Genomic DNA, 18621 nt, shown 5'->3' on the forward strand with positions numbered 1-18621 from the left:
ATTAGTAATAGCAGTATTAAACGCGACGCTAAAATAACTGCACTTCGAGCCGTTTACGTTCGATTTTAAGTCGCTCGGTATTACAATAATGAAAAAGCTGCTTCAGAAGACCTTGTATTTTTCTCAAAAGTCTGTATAAGTGTATATTTATTTATACATCTATTCAAATATTAATCCTTTTAGGCCGATTTTTTAAAAAGCGTGCTTAAATTAAAATAGTTCTATGTGAATTTTTGTTTTGTACCGGTAAATGATTCGTGTGATTTAGTAAATTAAAAATTCTGATGTTTCCCCGCATTTAGATTATGAACGGTAACATTTGTTAAGAAGTAAAGAAGAAGTAAACGTATTTAATATTTTAATAAAAATTAAAAATTGTAATTATGTAGTAACGGATTTCTTAACGGACGTTCGCACGCACGCGCGGGTGTGCGTGCGTGCGAACTCTTGCATTACTGATAAAGACATATACACATATAGTTTTATCAAGCTGTAACATTAGATTTTATTAAATAATAGAAAGCTTCAACAACCCCTTGTAAATAAATTTGTGCTAGATTTAAAAAAATTCAGATTATAATAAAAGCGAAATGTTTAATAAAAAAATTAAATATAAATAAAATAAATGTAATAAGTAAATTCTTTATAGTAATAAATGCTTTAATAGAAAAACAATAGTTCGATAGGCAATGATAAAATAAAACAATAATTTATAAAATTGTATGGTTCATACGCTCTCAGAGGTAATTATTTTTTTGTTTAATTTTATTGGGATGACGCATAGTAAAAACAACTTGTCAGTCTGACTACTGCGACGATGGTGCTGGGAGAGGGGGGAGATGAAACAAATGCAGCAGGTGGCTAACTTCACTCTGATTGGCTACCCTCGGACAGTACTGGTCACGCGATGGTACAACAATTCAAATACAACCGTAAATGTGCGTACGTGTGTACGTACGTGTGTGTGTATTACTGTCGAATAACAAAGTTAATATCCCTATTATATTTCTTATATAGACGTTCGATATAATTAAATTAAATAAAGATTTGTTGATCATTTTATATCTATTATTACATTTTATTTAAAATAATAATTAATCTCCCTTAATTTTAATAATTTTTTTAAAAATATTACGATTAAATTTATCAGTTTTGTAAAGTAATTTACAAAAAAAAAAAAATTCTAATATTACATAATAACAGATAAAATTTTTCCAGTTTTATTTACAATTCGACCTAGTAATCTTTATTAATGCTATTTCCTAACACGTATTAATACCTAATACATTTTTCTATTTATTTACTTGTACGGGCAATAGACCGACATTCAGTTCGTCACTTACTTTTATTTCAAATTTTAATACAGCGTATAAAAAAGCCAATTCTGACCGAAATTTGAACACAGAACTTTCTGTCTACCTGTACTACCTGCAATTCTGGTATCTTTTGCCAATGTTTTACATACAATTTTTACTCTATTCTCGTAAATACAAGTTTAAAATTATAATTTATCACCGATAAATTTCAAGCATTTTAAAATACGAAATTTAATATTCCAGAAACGAATAAAAGTGAAATACAAAATACCGTAAGAATTTGGTACGAAATTATATACTTATTTAGAGAATACGATTATCAAAATAAGAGTCGCTCTTGGAAAGTAATAAAACTTCACAATCACTATCATCACCCCGTCTCTTAAACCTCACTCTGTCCCAGACAGCGCGAAAATTCTCTAACACTCACACTCTCTCTCTCTCTCTCTCACTGTGGGTGCGTGTGCGCGCGTAAATTTTGAAGGGTATAAAGATCATTTAATTTCTTACCGCACTATAGTGGATAATAATTTCGTTATCGGATCTAACTTCTCAAGGGCGCTTTCAATTTCCAACCTCCACGATATTTATTTTATTTATTAGTTATGTTAAATATTATACGGAATAAATATAGTCAAATCAAATTTAATTCGAATCTCTGACATATTTTTTTATGTATGTGTATAGATTCTATGAAATTATTTCATAATTACAAAAATTATATTTCTCATTGAAAGAGGAGAGTAATCCCGTGCGTATTCAGTCGCCTATCTACCGATAATTCCCGCCAATAACTAACTACAAGACAAAACATCTCGGTGAATTTCTTTAGTTACACAACACATAATGCTTCTCATCGTCTCCCCACTCCGGAATGACGTCATCGATAGACTAATTTGGTTCGCAAACTGTTTCATTCATCATCAAATTTTTTTAACGTAAGATCATCCATCATTACACGTCGTCTAATATTAAATTGTTTTTAAAATTTACTATCAATGTTGCCGAACTTATAATTAGATAAAATATTAAAGAGAATAAATTTTCACTTAAAACTATAAATGGAGAACAGCCAACCGTACACAAAGGGGTAATAACGAGATTCTTACTTATTATTTAATTACATGTAATAATCATTTTATATACGTAATCAAGTTCAATATATAAAAAAATTGTAGTACAATACAATTTTGTTATTAAGTATTACTATATTTTTTAAATATCAAATCAGGAATTAAAAAAAAAACAGTATTAATCTTTTTTAGATGTAACATGACTCCGTGCTATTAAAGAGGTAGCTACTTTACCTGCTAGACTAAAAGTTCCAGATTCGATACCCGGTTACATCTAGGAAATAGGACCTCAGAAATGGGTCAGAAAAAAAGAAAAAGATTAACCGGATTAAAAAAAAACTGAAGGTACTGGGTTCGGCTCTTTGAATTAACGTTTTTTTTGTTTTTTTTTTTAATATTCATCTTAATTTGCACATAAAAATAATTCTTAACCCGACAAGAAATTCAAAAACAAATAAATAAAAACCATCAAACAAAGCTTAAAGTTGCTTTAAGTTGTTTTATTTTATATTTTTGCCACTGGGTAAAGGGATATATAAAAGCGATAACACTCTGTTAAACTTGAACGTACGTGACTGGAGTGAGGAACGGTTACATAACTGTGTACAGCAACAAAACGTTGATGAGACAGGGCGGCAAGGAACTTTTATCTTCATCACACATTATAAAAATAAATATTCATAATCTATTTTATCTTAAATAATTTATTAATATCAATTGACAACATTAACATCCAGTTATTTTTTCTTTTTAATTATGAAATAAGAATGGCAGTTAACGGTTTGGAAAGAAACATAGTTATTATTACTTTTTTTTTTTAACCTCCGGGATCACCGTTAGGTATTACTTTCAGAGGATAGGATGAATGATTTGTAGCGTGTGTGAAAATGCCATGCCTGACCGGGATTTGAACCCGGGATCTCCGGATGAAAGGCCGAGACGCTACCATTCGCGTCACGGAGGCCGATTATACTTAGTATACTTGATTACTTTTTTTATAATCGTCATTTATTTTTCTCGGAAAACCACAAAAAAAATTCATTTAAAATAATGCAATTCTAAAATAAAAGTTTAAAGCAATTTTTTTTTTTTAAATTATTGATTACAATTAAAAAATACGTTTATAATAAATTATATTGAAAGTAGTTTAAAAGTGTTATAATATAAAAAAAACCTTTCGGCAAGCCGGAAGGCGAATGTAGATTTCACCGGTGCTAAATAGGGGATAAAAAAGATTTCCACCTTAATGTTAAGAAAAACTTCATATTTACTCGATACAAAAATAATTTGCACGTGAAAAAAAGTTTCACATGTTTAGCGTACGAGAATTTTAGCCCATCTTACAATTGCCGTAAGTAAGGGTTGTTCATATCAAAACTTGTTTCAGACAAAAGTTTTAGGTAATGTTTAGAGGATTAACGATCACTTTAAACAGATTCGATATTGTGCCTATTAAGGGAGGTATGATTTTTTTGTCTTCAAAACCCCATTTTTTCTATCCCCTGGGCCAATAGTTGGCGATATCAAAAAACTTTACTTACATATATTTTAGGCCCTTATAGGAATTTGAACGGAAGTTCAATATTTTACTTAATAAGAAAGTTATAGCGATGCTTTGTTTTCTAAAAAAAGCCACCCCATTTCCACTGCCATAGTCCGATTTTTCCCATTAACGAACTCGATCGAGATTTTGGGTAGTTATATTTTATGTATCAATTTGAAAGTGATTGGCGCAAAATTACGGCAGTTATCGTGTCCATAATATAAAATAAGTGAAATATATATATATACTTATGATATACCGTTGAAAAGCTCTCAGTGAGGGCTTATTACTCCAATTTTTTTGGATTTTGGGCACTTTTTGTCAGTCGATTGCAATCAAAAGGGGAGGTGTACAACTAGATGTTACAACAGTCCTAAATCCAAAATTTCAACTATCTAAGGCTAGTCGTTTTTGAGTTATGCGAGATACATACGTACAGACGTCACGCCAAAACTAGTAAAAAAGGATTCAGGATTCAGGGATGATCAAAACGGATATTTCCATTGAAATCTGAAAACCGAAATTTTTCGCGATCATAATCTACTTTCTTTACTTCGTACAAGGAATTAAAATCTATTAACACGAAAATTAAAACTAATGAATGCAGTAATCTATATTATTAATATAAGGAAGTAATAATAAATAAAAAACTAACATTAGTAAAATAAAAAGATGGCTCTGAACAAAATTTACTTCCTGTGATAACTTTGTACGTAGTGATGATTGTGTGAGGGAGTGTGCACGTGAATGCGACAAGTTAGCAAAATTTCTGGAATGAATCTGGTTCGCGCCATAATTCGTCAACAAAAAAGAACTGCGTGTGTCAAAATGTGATACGTTGATGAGAAATTATATTTTTTTATGATATTATTACCTGTTCCATTATATAAAGCAATGTAGAGAAAATAAACCAAACTTATATATATATATATATATATATATTATCTAATCTTTTCTTTCTGATAATTTGTTAAATTAATATTACTGTTATTAACGATTAAAGTTGTCAAATACACCAAATAATATTTATTTCTTTACGATCTGTAGCGTCGTTATTAAAGCCGTATCAAATTTTGTTTACTTGATTATTTGTATTTGGCGAACTCGGTATATTTAGGAATATTTTAAATGAATCTAAACGAACATTCAGAAAAGAATTCAACATGTAAACCGGGTAAGTTCTTTTAATAATAATATTTTATATTAAGATAAGTAGTAAGCAATTGAATAATGTGATTTCATGTATGTTAATTACAAGATTAGGTTAACTTAGCAGTAATTATCGGAATTTAATGAACTAAACGTTTATCATTCCACACTCTGTAAGGCTTTAAAAAAATGATTATTTATAGCTTAATCAAATATATTTTAAATTAAGTTAAATAAAATTTATATAGATTACTTTATACATAATAAAAATAATTTGCTTTCAAATAAGTACCGATACTAAAAGAGAGGTTTCTGATTTTTTGTATACTAAATTTTTTGTATTTAATTTTTATTTAAATGTGCTCTAATAATTGCTACTTATTAATTATTTCGGGTGTCAATATTTTATTTAAATTCTGTTTTTTATTTTTAAAAAAAATTTAGATTTCTGTTAATAACAAAATCTTATCGCATTACCAGCATAGCATGGAGGACCGAGTCGTATTAAAATGTACAAAAAAAAATTATCGTGCAAAAATTGTTGCAAACTTCAGGCTTTATTTTTGTCTTAATGTACATAGTTTAGGCTTCAGAATTTTCTTTTTTGTATGAAACGACAAAACCTAATGAGAAAATAATAAAAAAAACATGAAATAATTGTTGACATTGATCTCAAGCGCACGCGCGCGCGCACACACACACACACTTCATGGCGGGTAGTAGCGCCTTTCTCTGCAATCCCGAAAAGTTTTGAATTCAAATTAAAAAAAATATATATATATATATATATTTTATATATATATATATATATATTTTATATATATATTTTATATATATATGAGAAAATGGATATTCGAAAAATGTTATTTATTGCAACGATCAAATATTTCAATCATTTCTAGATCGTATTTTAAATTTAATGACTTCATCTCCTCGCACCAAATAAGATACTCCGCTTGGAGGACAGATTCAGAACATTTATTATCATAATTTATCGCTAAGAATTTTAGTTCATCCCCTTTTTCAGCACTAGCTGATCTAGCAAAAGAACTTGAAAACTTTATGAAGATTCTTGGAATGCCATTTAACTGTCTACGCATGCGTTTGGATTGCGATAAGCAAGTGTTGCATTTCTGGCTTGCGGGAAATCCCCCAAGAAAGGGGTCAAACCATTTTTGGTGGGAGGGGGTCCGAGGGACCGCCTCCAACTAGGTTACATTATATCAACATAACCTTTTTTTCATGCATCAAAAATCTATAAAAACTCTTATTCTATACAGAAGAATTGAGAAGAGAGTGGAAGAAGTGTTAGGAGAAGACCAATTTGGTTTTAGGAAAAGCATAGGGACAAGGGAAGTAATTTTAGGCCTCAGATTAATAGTAGAAGGAAGATTAAAGAAAAACAAACCGACATACTCAGCATTTATAGACCTAGAAAAGGCATTTGATAATGTAGACTGGAATAAAATGTTCAGCATTTAAAGAAAATTAGGGTTCAAATACAGAGATAGAAGGATTGCTAACATTTACAGGAACCAAACAGCAACAGTAATAATCGAAGAACATAAGAAAGAGAGTACGACAAGAATGTTCCCTATCTCGGTTACTTTTTAATCTTTACATAGAACTAGCACTTAATGATGTTAAAGAACAATTTAGATCCGAAGTAACAGTACAAGGTGAGAAGATAAAGATGGTATGATTTGCTGATGATATACTAATTCTAGCCGAGAGTAAAAAGGATTTAGAAGAAACAATGAACGTCATGGATGAAGCCCTAGGCAAGAACTATTGCATGAAAATAAACAAAAGTAATGAAATTAGTAGAAATAACAAAGATGAACCGCTGAATGTGAAAACAGGAGGAGAAAAGATTACGGAGGTAGAAGAATTTTATTATCTGGGAAGTAGAATTACTAAAGATGGACGAAGCAGGAGCGATATAAAATGCTGAATAGCACAGGCGAAACGAGCCTTCAGTCAGAAATATAATTTGTTTACATAAAAAATTAATTTAAATGTCAGGAAAAGATTTTTGAAAGTATGTGTTTGGAGCGTCGCTTTATATGGAAGTGAAACTTGGACGATCTGAGTACTGAGAAGAAAAGATTAGAAGCTTTTGAAATGCGGTGCTATAGGAGAATGTTAAAAATCAAACTGGTGGATAAAGTGACAAATGAAGAGGTGTTGCGGCAAATAGATGAAGAAAGAAGTGTTTGGAAAAATATAGTTAAAAGAAGAGTCAGACTTATAGGCCACATAAAGAAGACAAAAAAAAAACTTTTTTTTTCTCTTGTTTAACCTCCGGCTCCACAGTTAGGTATTGCTTCAGAGGATGAGATGAATGATTTGTAGCGTGTGTGAAAATGCCATGCCTTTCTTTTTCCTGTTTAGCCTCTGGGAATTACCGTTCAGATAATACTTCAAAGAATGAGTGAGGATGATATGTATGAGTGTAGTCTTGTACAGTCTCAGTTCGACAATTTCTGTGATGTGTGGTTAATTGAAACCAACCACCAAAGAACACCGGTATCCACGATCTAGTATTCAAATCTGACTTTACTTGGATTTGAACGCTGGAACTCTCGACTTCCAAATCAGTTGATATGGGAAGACGCGTTCACCACGTGACCAACCGATGGGGTGCAAATGCCACACCTTGTATCAACATAACCTAACCGAACATAACTTACGTAAGCTATCCTCTTATAACTAATGTTAAATACATATTTTATGAATACACTCTTATAACTAATGTTAAATACATATTTTATGAATACCCTCTTATAGCTAATGTTAAATACATATTTTATGAATGTTGTATGGAGAATATGTAAAATGATCGGTATACTTAATAGATGGCTATATATTTGTTAAATTCTTCAACAATGGAGGCGATTATACGTATTAATAGTTTATATACGTACGTGTAGGTGATTATACGTACAAATATGTTTAATAGTTTGAAAATGCTTTAAACCACTTAAAAACTTTAGTTTGTGACATAGCTTCATTTCCATACGCCCGTTTTAATTTTGAAAAAGTTTCAGTAGCAGTCTCACCGAGTTTAACACAAAACTTAATTGCACAACGTTGCTAATAATTAGTATCACTCATTTTTGTAACGCACAAGAAAAACTCATTTCACGAAAAGTTTGTTTACATCTCATGCGGCAACAATAAACTAAAAATATTAATACCTAATATAAATCAGCTGTTCATATAACCATATGTTTATGTAACTTTGCAGTGTTATCACTTTGGCTGCCAAAAAAAAAAAAAAAACTAGTGTCTACTTTATTTAGACCCGTAAATAAAATAATTTAATAAAAACAAAGGCTTATTCATTATTTCTTTTGAATTAAGCCCATTTTTATTATCAATTCTAGTTTTTTCATGTTTGCGACTACAATATTTCTCGATTTAGAATTTAAAATCTAAACAATGAAAACTGAATTATTAATAAAGATGGTGATTGAACTATCTAAAAGAGTATACCCTGATAAAAAAGGATTCTTAAACAAAGTGTTCTTTGATGGAAAACTTGCTAATGGAGATCTAGTGATTAGGGATTACCTAGTTTATTCCCTTAACTAAGTCAATTCAGTGACAGTGGATTTAGTGATTGGAAACATGGTTACCAGCAGATTAAAGAACATGAGAATTCACATGCTCACCTTGATAGTGTATTAACCTACAAATGGAGAGCTGCTGAAATGGGGAAGATTGATAACCAGTTACAAACTCAAATTGAAAAAGAACTAAAATATTGGAGGACTGGAATTCAAAGAGTGGTTACTGTGATCAAGAAGCTAGCATCACATGGCCTTGCCTTTAAAGGAAAAGATGAATTGTTTGGTTCCACTAATAATGGAAACTACATGATGTGCCTAGAACTACTGAAGAGTTTGACCAGTTTTTAAAAGCCGACTTTGATAAGCATGGAAACCCTGGTTAATGTAAATTAGCTTATCTTTCATTTATGATCTGTGATGAGTTGATTGAAATAAAACAGATAGAAGTGTTATAGAGAATATCTTGAAGGAAGTGAAAAACTCAGATACTTTTCAATAATCGTTGATTCAACTCCTGATGTTATTCATCATGGCCAGTTATATTTCATCATTGTATGTGAATGAGTCTGGATATCCTGAAGAATATTTTGTAATTTTTTTAAAAACCAAGGCCATACAGGAAAAGAAACTGTTGATTCAGTTTTTGAATTTCTTAAGGCTCATGGCTTATAAATTCAGAATTGCCTTAACTTCAATCGTTTGATAATTGTCAATCGGACAATCGTTTGATAATGCAAATACTTTTGGGTCTACTCTGGATTATAAGCTAGACTAAAAGAAGCAAATCCATTGATATTTTATGCGCTGGGTTCTGCCCATTCCCTTTATTTTGTGGGATCTTGTGCGACAGAATGCTGTAATCTTTCTAGATTATTCTTGGACTTGTTACAAGGCCTCAATCTTCTTTCTTCATCTACCATTGATGGAACGTGCTAAAATCAATTTTAAGTTTGTTAGTGCTGATACAATCACGCCATATGAATGGAGCTACAGTTGTGATGCTGTACAAATCTCTGATTGCATTTGTGAATGAACTGAAAGGTTTGTTTAACCTATAAGATTTGTTTAACCTATATTAATTTGTTTAACCTATAAGAAGGCTGGTGAAAAAAAAACTTAAGACTGTCCAAATTTTTCTTGATACCGAGTTTGATGGTGAATGTGGTAGAAAGAGGAGTTTTAACTCAAAACGAATTAAACAATGCCAATGCTGAAGAAATGTCACAGAAGTTAACAGATCTCTAATATCAGAAAATCCTCAGGACTTTTATCCTAACATAAGTATTTACCTTAAAGTGTACTTATGAACACCAGCAACAAACTGTGTAGCTGAAAGATTAATTTCCACACTATCAAGAATCAAAAATTATTTGAGATCTATACTTTCTCAGAAGAGATTGGGTCATCTAGCTGTTTAGCAATTCAAAAAAACTTGATAATGAAACTTGATTTTCATGATGTAACTAATGATAACATATCATTAATCACTCATATCAAAGCAAGATGTAAGCAGTTTTGATGTACTTCAGTTTCACGTGTTTTAGAAATTTCACATATATGTTAGCTTTTTAGGTAATATCTATTATTGAAAATTGTTTCTATCTGTTAATACCTTTCATCTGTACACAAAATTATCATTTGACATTAATTTTTATCAGATTAGTTTTTTATATTTATTTAGTTTTAGTTTTTTACAAAGATTAAAAAAATATTTTTATGTAGGTGATCAAAAATAATTATTTTTTGACAAATGAAAAGTATGAATAACTATATTTTTCCTCTGGAATATTTTTTTTTTACAATGTTTTGCTTTTACAGAATTTCACAGTGTTTTCTTTAGATAAGCTTCTACTCCAGTAGAAGCATAAATATATATTGTATTTATGCTTCAGCATAAATATGTTTAATTCATTTCCATATTTTTCAGAATCACATAAAAATATACAATCATACATGTTTCATTTATGGATTTTACAATTTCATCCTTGTTTAAAAGTGGGCATCACGCTGTATTAGTATCATTTTTTAACCGCTCTTACATCTTACTCACCACTTTCAAATTCTTGGAATTTGGATTAAGATGCTCAGTTATTTCAGTGTATTTGATCAGATTCATTTTGAGCTTGGATGAGCTTGGATGTCATTTGTTTGTACTACGTCTGAGAAAAATAATTTTTGTTTTGTTTCGTGAGTTAGATGTAACAAAAAATAAAGATCATGCATGATTTATTAAAATATAATTATTTCAATTTTTTCATGAATTTAACAAAGGAAACGTTAAATTATTTGTTCTTTAATGAAACCCAGAAGTATATATAATAAATATGTACAGCAGAGTTGAGTTAATATATATATATATATATATATATATACATACATACTATTTTTTAAGGATTTTGTGCTTAATGCAAATAAATTATGAGAGAATTTTAATTTTTATATTCTTTCTAAAATGTATTTTTGGGAAATTTTATGTGTAGATTTTCTTTTAAGAATGCTGAGTGTTTAGGTTAGTATGAAGTTTGTGTTGCAGTGTGTAAATCACGTATAAGAATTCAGCACAATAAAGTAAATAACACACTTCTAACTTATTCATTTATAAAAACAAATTGAACAAATAAGTCATCATAATAAAAACAAAAAACAACCATAATAAATCAGTGTTAAATGATAATAACAAAATAGATTACTACACAAAATACATTTTTTTAACAATTACAATTTTTTTGGAATGAATAATAATATCTATGATAAATAATAAACGGATTGCACACTGTAATGTTGAAGTGAGTCATTTCTACGTCTATCATCATTGAGTATCCTACTACTCCTTTACGTCAACTCAGTTGTAAACATATGATGTACAATATACAGAGCTAAAGATTGCCCAAATAATACTTTTACTGATAAGTAATTTGTCCCCTTCTCGCAGTTGAGTTTTTTCCATCCTGATTAAATAACATTTACTATTAAGTTTTTATAATGGTTCTTGCATATGCATTAGATTCATACAGTAGTATGAATAAGCAAAAGAGGAGTAGAATATCATTTCATCTATGAGGATATAATACAGATAGAAATTGTGCCAAGTTTGTAGAAGTCAACTGATCTTTCCAAAACTCATGTTGCGTAGGGGAAATTCCTTTATCAACATGTTTGTAAATGTTGGTGAATTTTATTCTCTCAAAGACTTTAGATAAAGTTGAAAGAACAGAGATAGGACACAAGTTCTGCAAGAAGGGAGGTTTTAGGAATAGTTATAATGTAGGCTGACTTCTACGTGGTAGAGAAAGAGCCACTTGCAAGAATTCAGTAATAAATTGATGAGGATAGGAGCTGTAATGACTCTCAAACCCTTCACTATAAAGGCTAGAATACTGCTCATACTAAATGCTGATTATTTCATTGATCTCATTGGTTGCGGATAGGATATCTTGAACTGTAACAAATGGAACTGGAAGCTCTGCAACAGGCAACAAACGTTGTGAACATTCAGCTTTATCATCCATTCCATTTTTTTTTTTTGTGAGGGAGTTGGAAATAGATTTACACATGGAATGTATTATACCATTTCCATTGGTGACCAATCATGCTGGGCAGTTCTGACTGTTGTCTTCTTCGTAAAATAATCTTTTTTGAGAAAAGAAAGTACTTATGTTGTATCTCATGCAAGGTGAGATTTCACATTGCATTTCTATTGAGGAAGGCTGTAAATGCCAATCATGTCTTACTACAACTGAATAGAAATGATGATGCCCTGTCAAGAGCTCTGCTGGTTCATCTAAAATCACCATTCTAAAGAAGATTCTTTTGTCAATGACGACTCAAGTGACCAACTTTGCACTACAAACAGTGACAGTGACAGTGAAAATGGCTTCAAATAAATAATCTCTACTCTCTGCAGTGAGTTAATGGCAGTGAAAAAGGAGATGTGTAATTTGAGAGCAGAAAACCAAGCAGTACTCTCCTCAGAACTTGGGTTTGATACACATTATAGCTCTATCTCATCAGTTTATTACTCATATCAAAGAAAGACGTAAGCAGTTTTGATGTACTAGTTTCACTTGTTTTAGAAATTTCACATACGAAAGTTTCCTTGTTAGGTATTATAACCTCTTCACTATAGTTGAAAACTATTATCTGTTAATATCTTTTACACCATGTTTTGAAAGGTCGATTTTCACCTTTGTGATTAGGATCGTAAAGGATAAAAGTTAACATAGTAAGTACGAGTGTACAGTAGGATGTATTAGTGCATGTATAACTTGTCTATGTTGTTTTAAAATTTTGAAAGAAAATGATTACAAACTTTTATGATTTATGAAGGTAATTTAGAAAGATAGTTCGAATAGTGTTGGTTAAAAATTGGATCCAGAATTCAGCAGTGGCTGAAGGGTATGTAGACGAGTCAATCAAACAATAAAACTGCAGTTTCAAATAAAATACTGGACTTTGTTGAAAAAACAAATAGTAACTTGAATATACATGAACAGTCTACATCAATTAATGTACAAGCTGGATTATTTCCACAAATAAATTTAATTTAAATGATTGCACGTAATTTTTATATGGGTCAAAACACCAATCCTAATATGCTATAGCTGTGTATGTTACAGTATTTTTTTGTAAGAAACAAACAAATAAGAGGAGAAATTATGTTAAATTTTATATTTTATGAAAGATTAAAAAAAAATACTGTGTAAACAATATACTCTATCAGTGATTTAAATTAATAATCCCAATATTTTCTCAGTCGTAGAAAAAAATATGTATGCAACTCTACAATGGCCATTAATGCACTCTTACAAAGTTTACTACACTTGCCAAGGCTTGTGTCGTAACTTACTTCGCAGTCGTGTATTAATGTACTATTTTTACATGCTTTTCTTTAACTCACCTTTGTTCCACAGTTCACGCTTCCATGGTTTTGGTATGTTTCGGTTTTGCATATGTTTCGGTATATTTTAATATATGAATAATATCAACTGTTTTTTCATAGTTTATATTATAGTCATTTATATTCAATATAACTGACCAAAAGTCATTTTTGTCTTCCCACCGAACCTCACTAATTTCTACTGTATCTACATTTAACCTACCCATTTCCCTCTTTAAATTTAATCTTTACATAGATCCAGCTGTCAATGATGTTAAAGAACAATTTAGATCTGGATAACAGTACAATATAAAAAGATAAAAATGCTACGATTTGTTGATGATATAGTAATTCTAGCCAAGAGTAAAAAAGATTTACAAGAAACAATGAATGGCATGGATGAAGTCCTATGCAAGAACTATCACTTGAAAATAAACAAGAACAGAACAAAAGTAATGAAATGTAGTAGAAATAAAGTAGGTGGACCACTGAATATAAAAATAGTAGGTGAAAAGCCTTTGAAGGTAGAAGAATTTTGTTATTTGGGAAGTAGCATTACGAAAGGTGGATGAAGCAGGGGTGATATAAAATGCCGAATAGCACAGGCAAAACGAGCTTTCAGGTAGAAGTATAATTTGCTTTCAAAATTTAATTTAAATACCAGGATAGCATTTTTGAAAGTATATGTTTGCAGCGTGGATTTATATAAAAAAGAAACTTGGATGATCGGAATACCTGAAAAGAAAAGATTAGAAGCTTTTGAAATGTGGTGCTGTAGGAGAACGTTAAAAATCAGCTGGGTGAATAAAGTGATACATGAAGACAAACATATTGCAGCAAATTGATGAAGAAAGAAGTATTTGGAAAAATATAGCTAATAGAAGAGACAGACTTGTAGGCCACATCTTAAGGCATCCTGGAATAGTCGCTTTGATATTAAAATAATTTTACTAATTAATAGTAAAATGTAGTATGTAAAAAAAATTGTTAGGGATGTAGGGGATGTACCGAAATTAAACAACTGGCACTAGATGGGAAATCTAGGAGAGCTGCATCAAACCAGTCAGATGACTTAAGACAAAAAAAATAGATTGTATAACAGTTATACCAAATTATACTAAAAACATTGTAATTATATATTATGTAAAATTTAATTGAATTAATTAAATAAATAAAAAAAAAAAAAATAACAATTAAAAAACTCAACACCATTGACAATCACAGTTTTATGCCACCATAATGTATTTATGTTTATACAATACCTATACATTTTAAATTTATACATTCACAAGACCAGTGTCAATTTTAGAGTGCAGTGTGATTAATTAGTTGGAATTTAAGTTTATAATAGAAATTTATTATTAATTATTATTATTAATTTATTTATAATAGAAAGATTAATTAAATAAATAAATTCTTTAAATATGACAAAGGTTTTGATGCAAAATCGAAATGATAGTTTCAGTATATAATATCTACTAAATCTCTTTGGATGAACTAAAGTTAAGGTGCAAAATAGAACTGAGGTCGCATCCCATGTTTTTCATTGTGTTCTTGCGAAAATAGACAATTTTACACATATTTTGTTGAAAACAAAATTATCTTCTATTTATATTACTGGGTAATTTATTTTACTGGGCATTCTTTAGTAGTCCTTTACTTTTGAAAACATTACTTTTTACTACAATGTTTAGGTGTAGAAAAACATGTTTTTAAAATTTTTTTATTTGGATGTTCTCTGTTATCTGCACTGATCTATATATAACTGGATAGGGAATCCTTATGGCATAAAATACAATTAAGTGTTGTTGAAGCATACTCCAGTGGTGCAGAATGAGATGCTGGGAACGAAATAAAACCATTGTACGCTTGTGAGATTATAATCGTGATGGTAGGGATTGTTATTTTTGTCTTTTATTTGTTATCTGACAAGTAAAAAAAAAAGGGGAGGGGGATGAAATCGTGGCGACGTATAGGGCAAGGAAGGCAGTCCTCATGTCTAGGGTGTTTTGGTCTACCCACATGCAAGAGTGAGTGGATCGGAGCTCCTCAATGATAACATGAGGAACCCGTAAGGTGTGAGAGGGTCGTGGTAGCAAAAGGTGAGTGGAACACTCGTCTGATGTTAGGACCACGTTAGGCTTAGGGAGGCTGAGGTTAGGCTTAGGGACCCGCTCTTTGCCTTTCAGCAAAGAGCGGGTCGGCTGTCCAGAAGAGGAGGTCGATATGTTCCTATGATGTTGAAAGGACCATGTGGGACACCCCAGTACGTGGGATAGATAGGGAGGGCAGAATTGCTACAGCATCCTATGGTAACTGCGAATACTTAATTGCTGAACTGGTTACTGGACCTTTCAAAAAATAAAAAATAAATAACTAAAAGTGCGGTCATTTTTGCAACACAAATACAAATTTACAGACAGTTGAAGAAAATTTCTGAATTTTTTTAAGTAATTAAATAGCTATTATTTAAACAGAGCTAATATATGAACAATTTTCTAAGTCAATTTGAACAACCAACATATAATAAAAGATGTTCAATTTTTCAAACCAAATTTCTTGCAACATATTTTGAACCAATTTCCAAAAATTACCATCAAGTTTTCAGCATAGTTTATATACTATATATATATTGTTACCACATCTACACCTAATTTAATATCGGCGGAGCACAGTATAGGTACGCGCTGGTACAGCCTAACTCCCGCCGCGCAGTTCTCCCACCATAGCTGCGCTGCGGCCCCCACCACTCTCAGGCTCCAATAAAAGAGCGTGCACAAGAGTGAATTTTTAATTCATTGTCGACCACCACCTAAAGAAAACCGAGAAGAAGAAGATGGAAGAAGACAGAAGTTCCCTGGCCGCCTCAACGTGGGACCTCCCGGCGGATGCCAACATCCCCGCCGGAGCAGCAGGCCTAGCCGGCCCAACGAGGGAGCCGCTGGACGCGGACGCTACCTTCCCGCTCTAGCTCGCCGGGTTTCAATCGCCCTAGCCGGCAGACTCAGAAGCAGGAGCCGGCCCAACGTGGGATCGCTCGTGGAGAACCGCCTCGGCTGCGCTGGCGATAGACGACTGACGCCGACCCGACACTGCGGGGCTCTGGGGGCCACCATGCCATGCTGTAGTGGGGACCCAACTGTCGCTGAGGGAAGCCCGATCTGATTTCAATGGACAAGCCGCAACTCCCCGACTTCGCCGGAGACCAGCTTCCGGACCCAACAGCTCTTTTCGGAGGTAACGCAAAAAACGACCCTTTTGAGAGCCATCACAAGGTTATAAATTACGAGCCGTCGAAGCCATTCGACGACAACAGCCCTTCTCAGGGCTACCATAAGGTTATTAGTTAACAAGCCGTCGAAGCCAATCGACGATAACAACAGCTCTTCTCAGGGCTGCTACAAGGTTATTAAGTGTCAAGTGCAGTCGAAGCAATTGGGCGACAATATATATATTTATTATTTATAAAAAAACAACTTATTATGAATTCACAAAGTTACATTGTTCAATTTCGTATCGTTTGTTTTACAAAACACTCAATTCTGCATGATTTTTACTCACAAATTTATTTTTTATTTACAAATATTAATAATCACAAATATTCGCAAACAATTGTTTTATAATGCAATAAAAATTGGTCACTTAATTTAAAATACAAAATCAGAACACCGGTACTGCATCGGTTTAAATTTAAAACGTGGTTTTATCCTTATTATTACACTTACCTCTGTGCATGCGCCGTTTCATTTTATTTAGTTTTACTAGTTCTACCACTCATTTAGTGGCGATACTTTATGCTTCGAATTTTACTAATTCCAAAACACGCAATCCCTATCCAGTTATATAGAAATAAATGGTTATTTGTAATCACTGAATTAATTTGTGCACTTAAACTAATGCTTTAACAAAATGCTTTAACTAATGCTTAAAACAACCGCTCCATTTAAGTATATATTAAATATGTTAGATCGCAGCACATACTCTTTTATTGAAAATATATTTTACTGAAATATTTTTTAAAACTCTTTTACGGAATTTAAAAATATTAAGCGGATAGATAAATTGATGAAATATATTACGTAGCACAATTCTGCATTATTATTATTATTTACAATTTTTTTTAAGCTGAATTTCAATACACCGCGATTTGTTTGTAAACGTTTACGTTCATGTATCTGTTATACCAGTAAAACAAAAACAATTTTAAGTGTAAATAATAAGTGTATAAGTGTAATAATTCTTAGGTTGTTGTACTCATCTTCTTCCAAATGGAAGATAATAATTTGCCATTTTCAAGATGCTATCAACTCAATTCTAAGTGTTGATATTAGTCTTCCTTATATTGCATCACTTTTTGTTTCAAAGATCATTTTATGCCTAACTCTTCCTGGAAATCTTCAATATGCACTCAATCCCTCAAATTGCACACTTGTAAACGAGATTCCTACAACTGCTTGTCGGAATCTCGTTTCAGATGCAGTGATCCTGGAGAAATCTCGTGCAGGAAGAACGTTCTACACCATATAAGAGCACTGATATGGCTATAATACTATATAATTTAAGCTGAGTCTCTCTTGAAGTTTTCCTATTGAAAGCATGTCTAATCGCACCACTCACAGAATGAAATGTGTTAAGTTTCTTCTCTATATCCCTATCACTGCCATAACCCATATCACAAACCAGTAATTAAAATGATGAATCTACTCAGTGTTTTACAAATAGTATTAGAGTGTTGTTGAATTCACTTAAAACTAAAAAAAAATTAATATTATTTTACAAATTTATTTAACAAATAATAGATTATGTGTGTTAACAATTATATTAACAACAAAAGATTTGAAAAGATGTGTGAATAATATAGACATCTTAAATTTTTTTTATGAAAATGACTTAGATTTAGGTAAAATAATGTTTTTTTTTTTTTTTTTTAGTTTAAGTGAATTTAACATACTCTATTTTTAACTTACTGTATTTGCTTTAAAAATGTATAATGTTTATATTGTGTCAAATTTTTGCATTTTATATTTTAATGTACTTAATTAAAAAATAGCATATTGTATCAAATTGTATTTTATATTTTATTGTATTT

The 18621-nt window shown here is 31.3% G+C and overlaps 1 long non-coding RNA gene across 1 annotated transcript in view; it reads left to right on the forward strand.

Annotated features, from left to right (window-relative positions):
* The first annotated feature begins 2366 nt into the window (after positions 1–2366).
* Positions 2367–18621, forward strand: part of LOC142328129 (uncharacterized) — a 30171-nt gene continuing 13916 nt past the window's right edge. The window contains exon 1 of the long non-coding RNA XR_012757194.1: positions 2367–2406. This is a non-coding gene — a long non-coding RNA (uncharacterized LOC142328129). The remainder of the gene's footprint in view (positions 2407–18621) is intronic.

Source organism: Lycorma delicatula, chromosome 7 (genome assembly GCF_047948215.1).
Source record: "Lycorma delicatula isolate Av1 chromosome 7, ASM4794821v1, whole genome shotgun sequence".
Taxonomy (NCBI): Eukaryota; Metazoa; Arthropoda; class Insecta; order Hemiptera; family Fulgoridae; genus Lycorma; species Lycorma delicatula.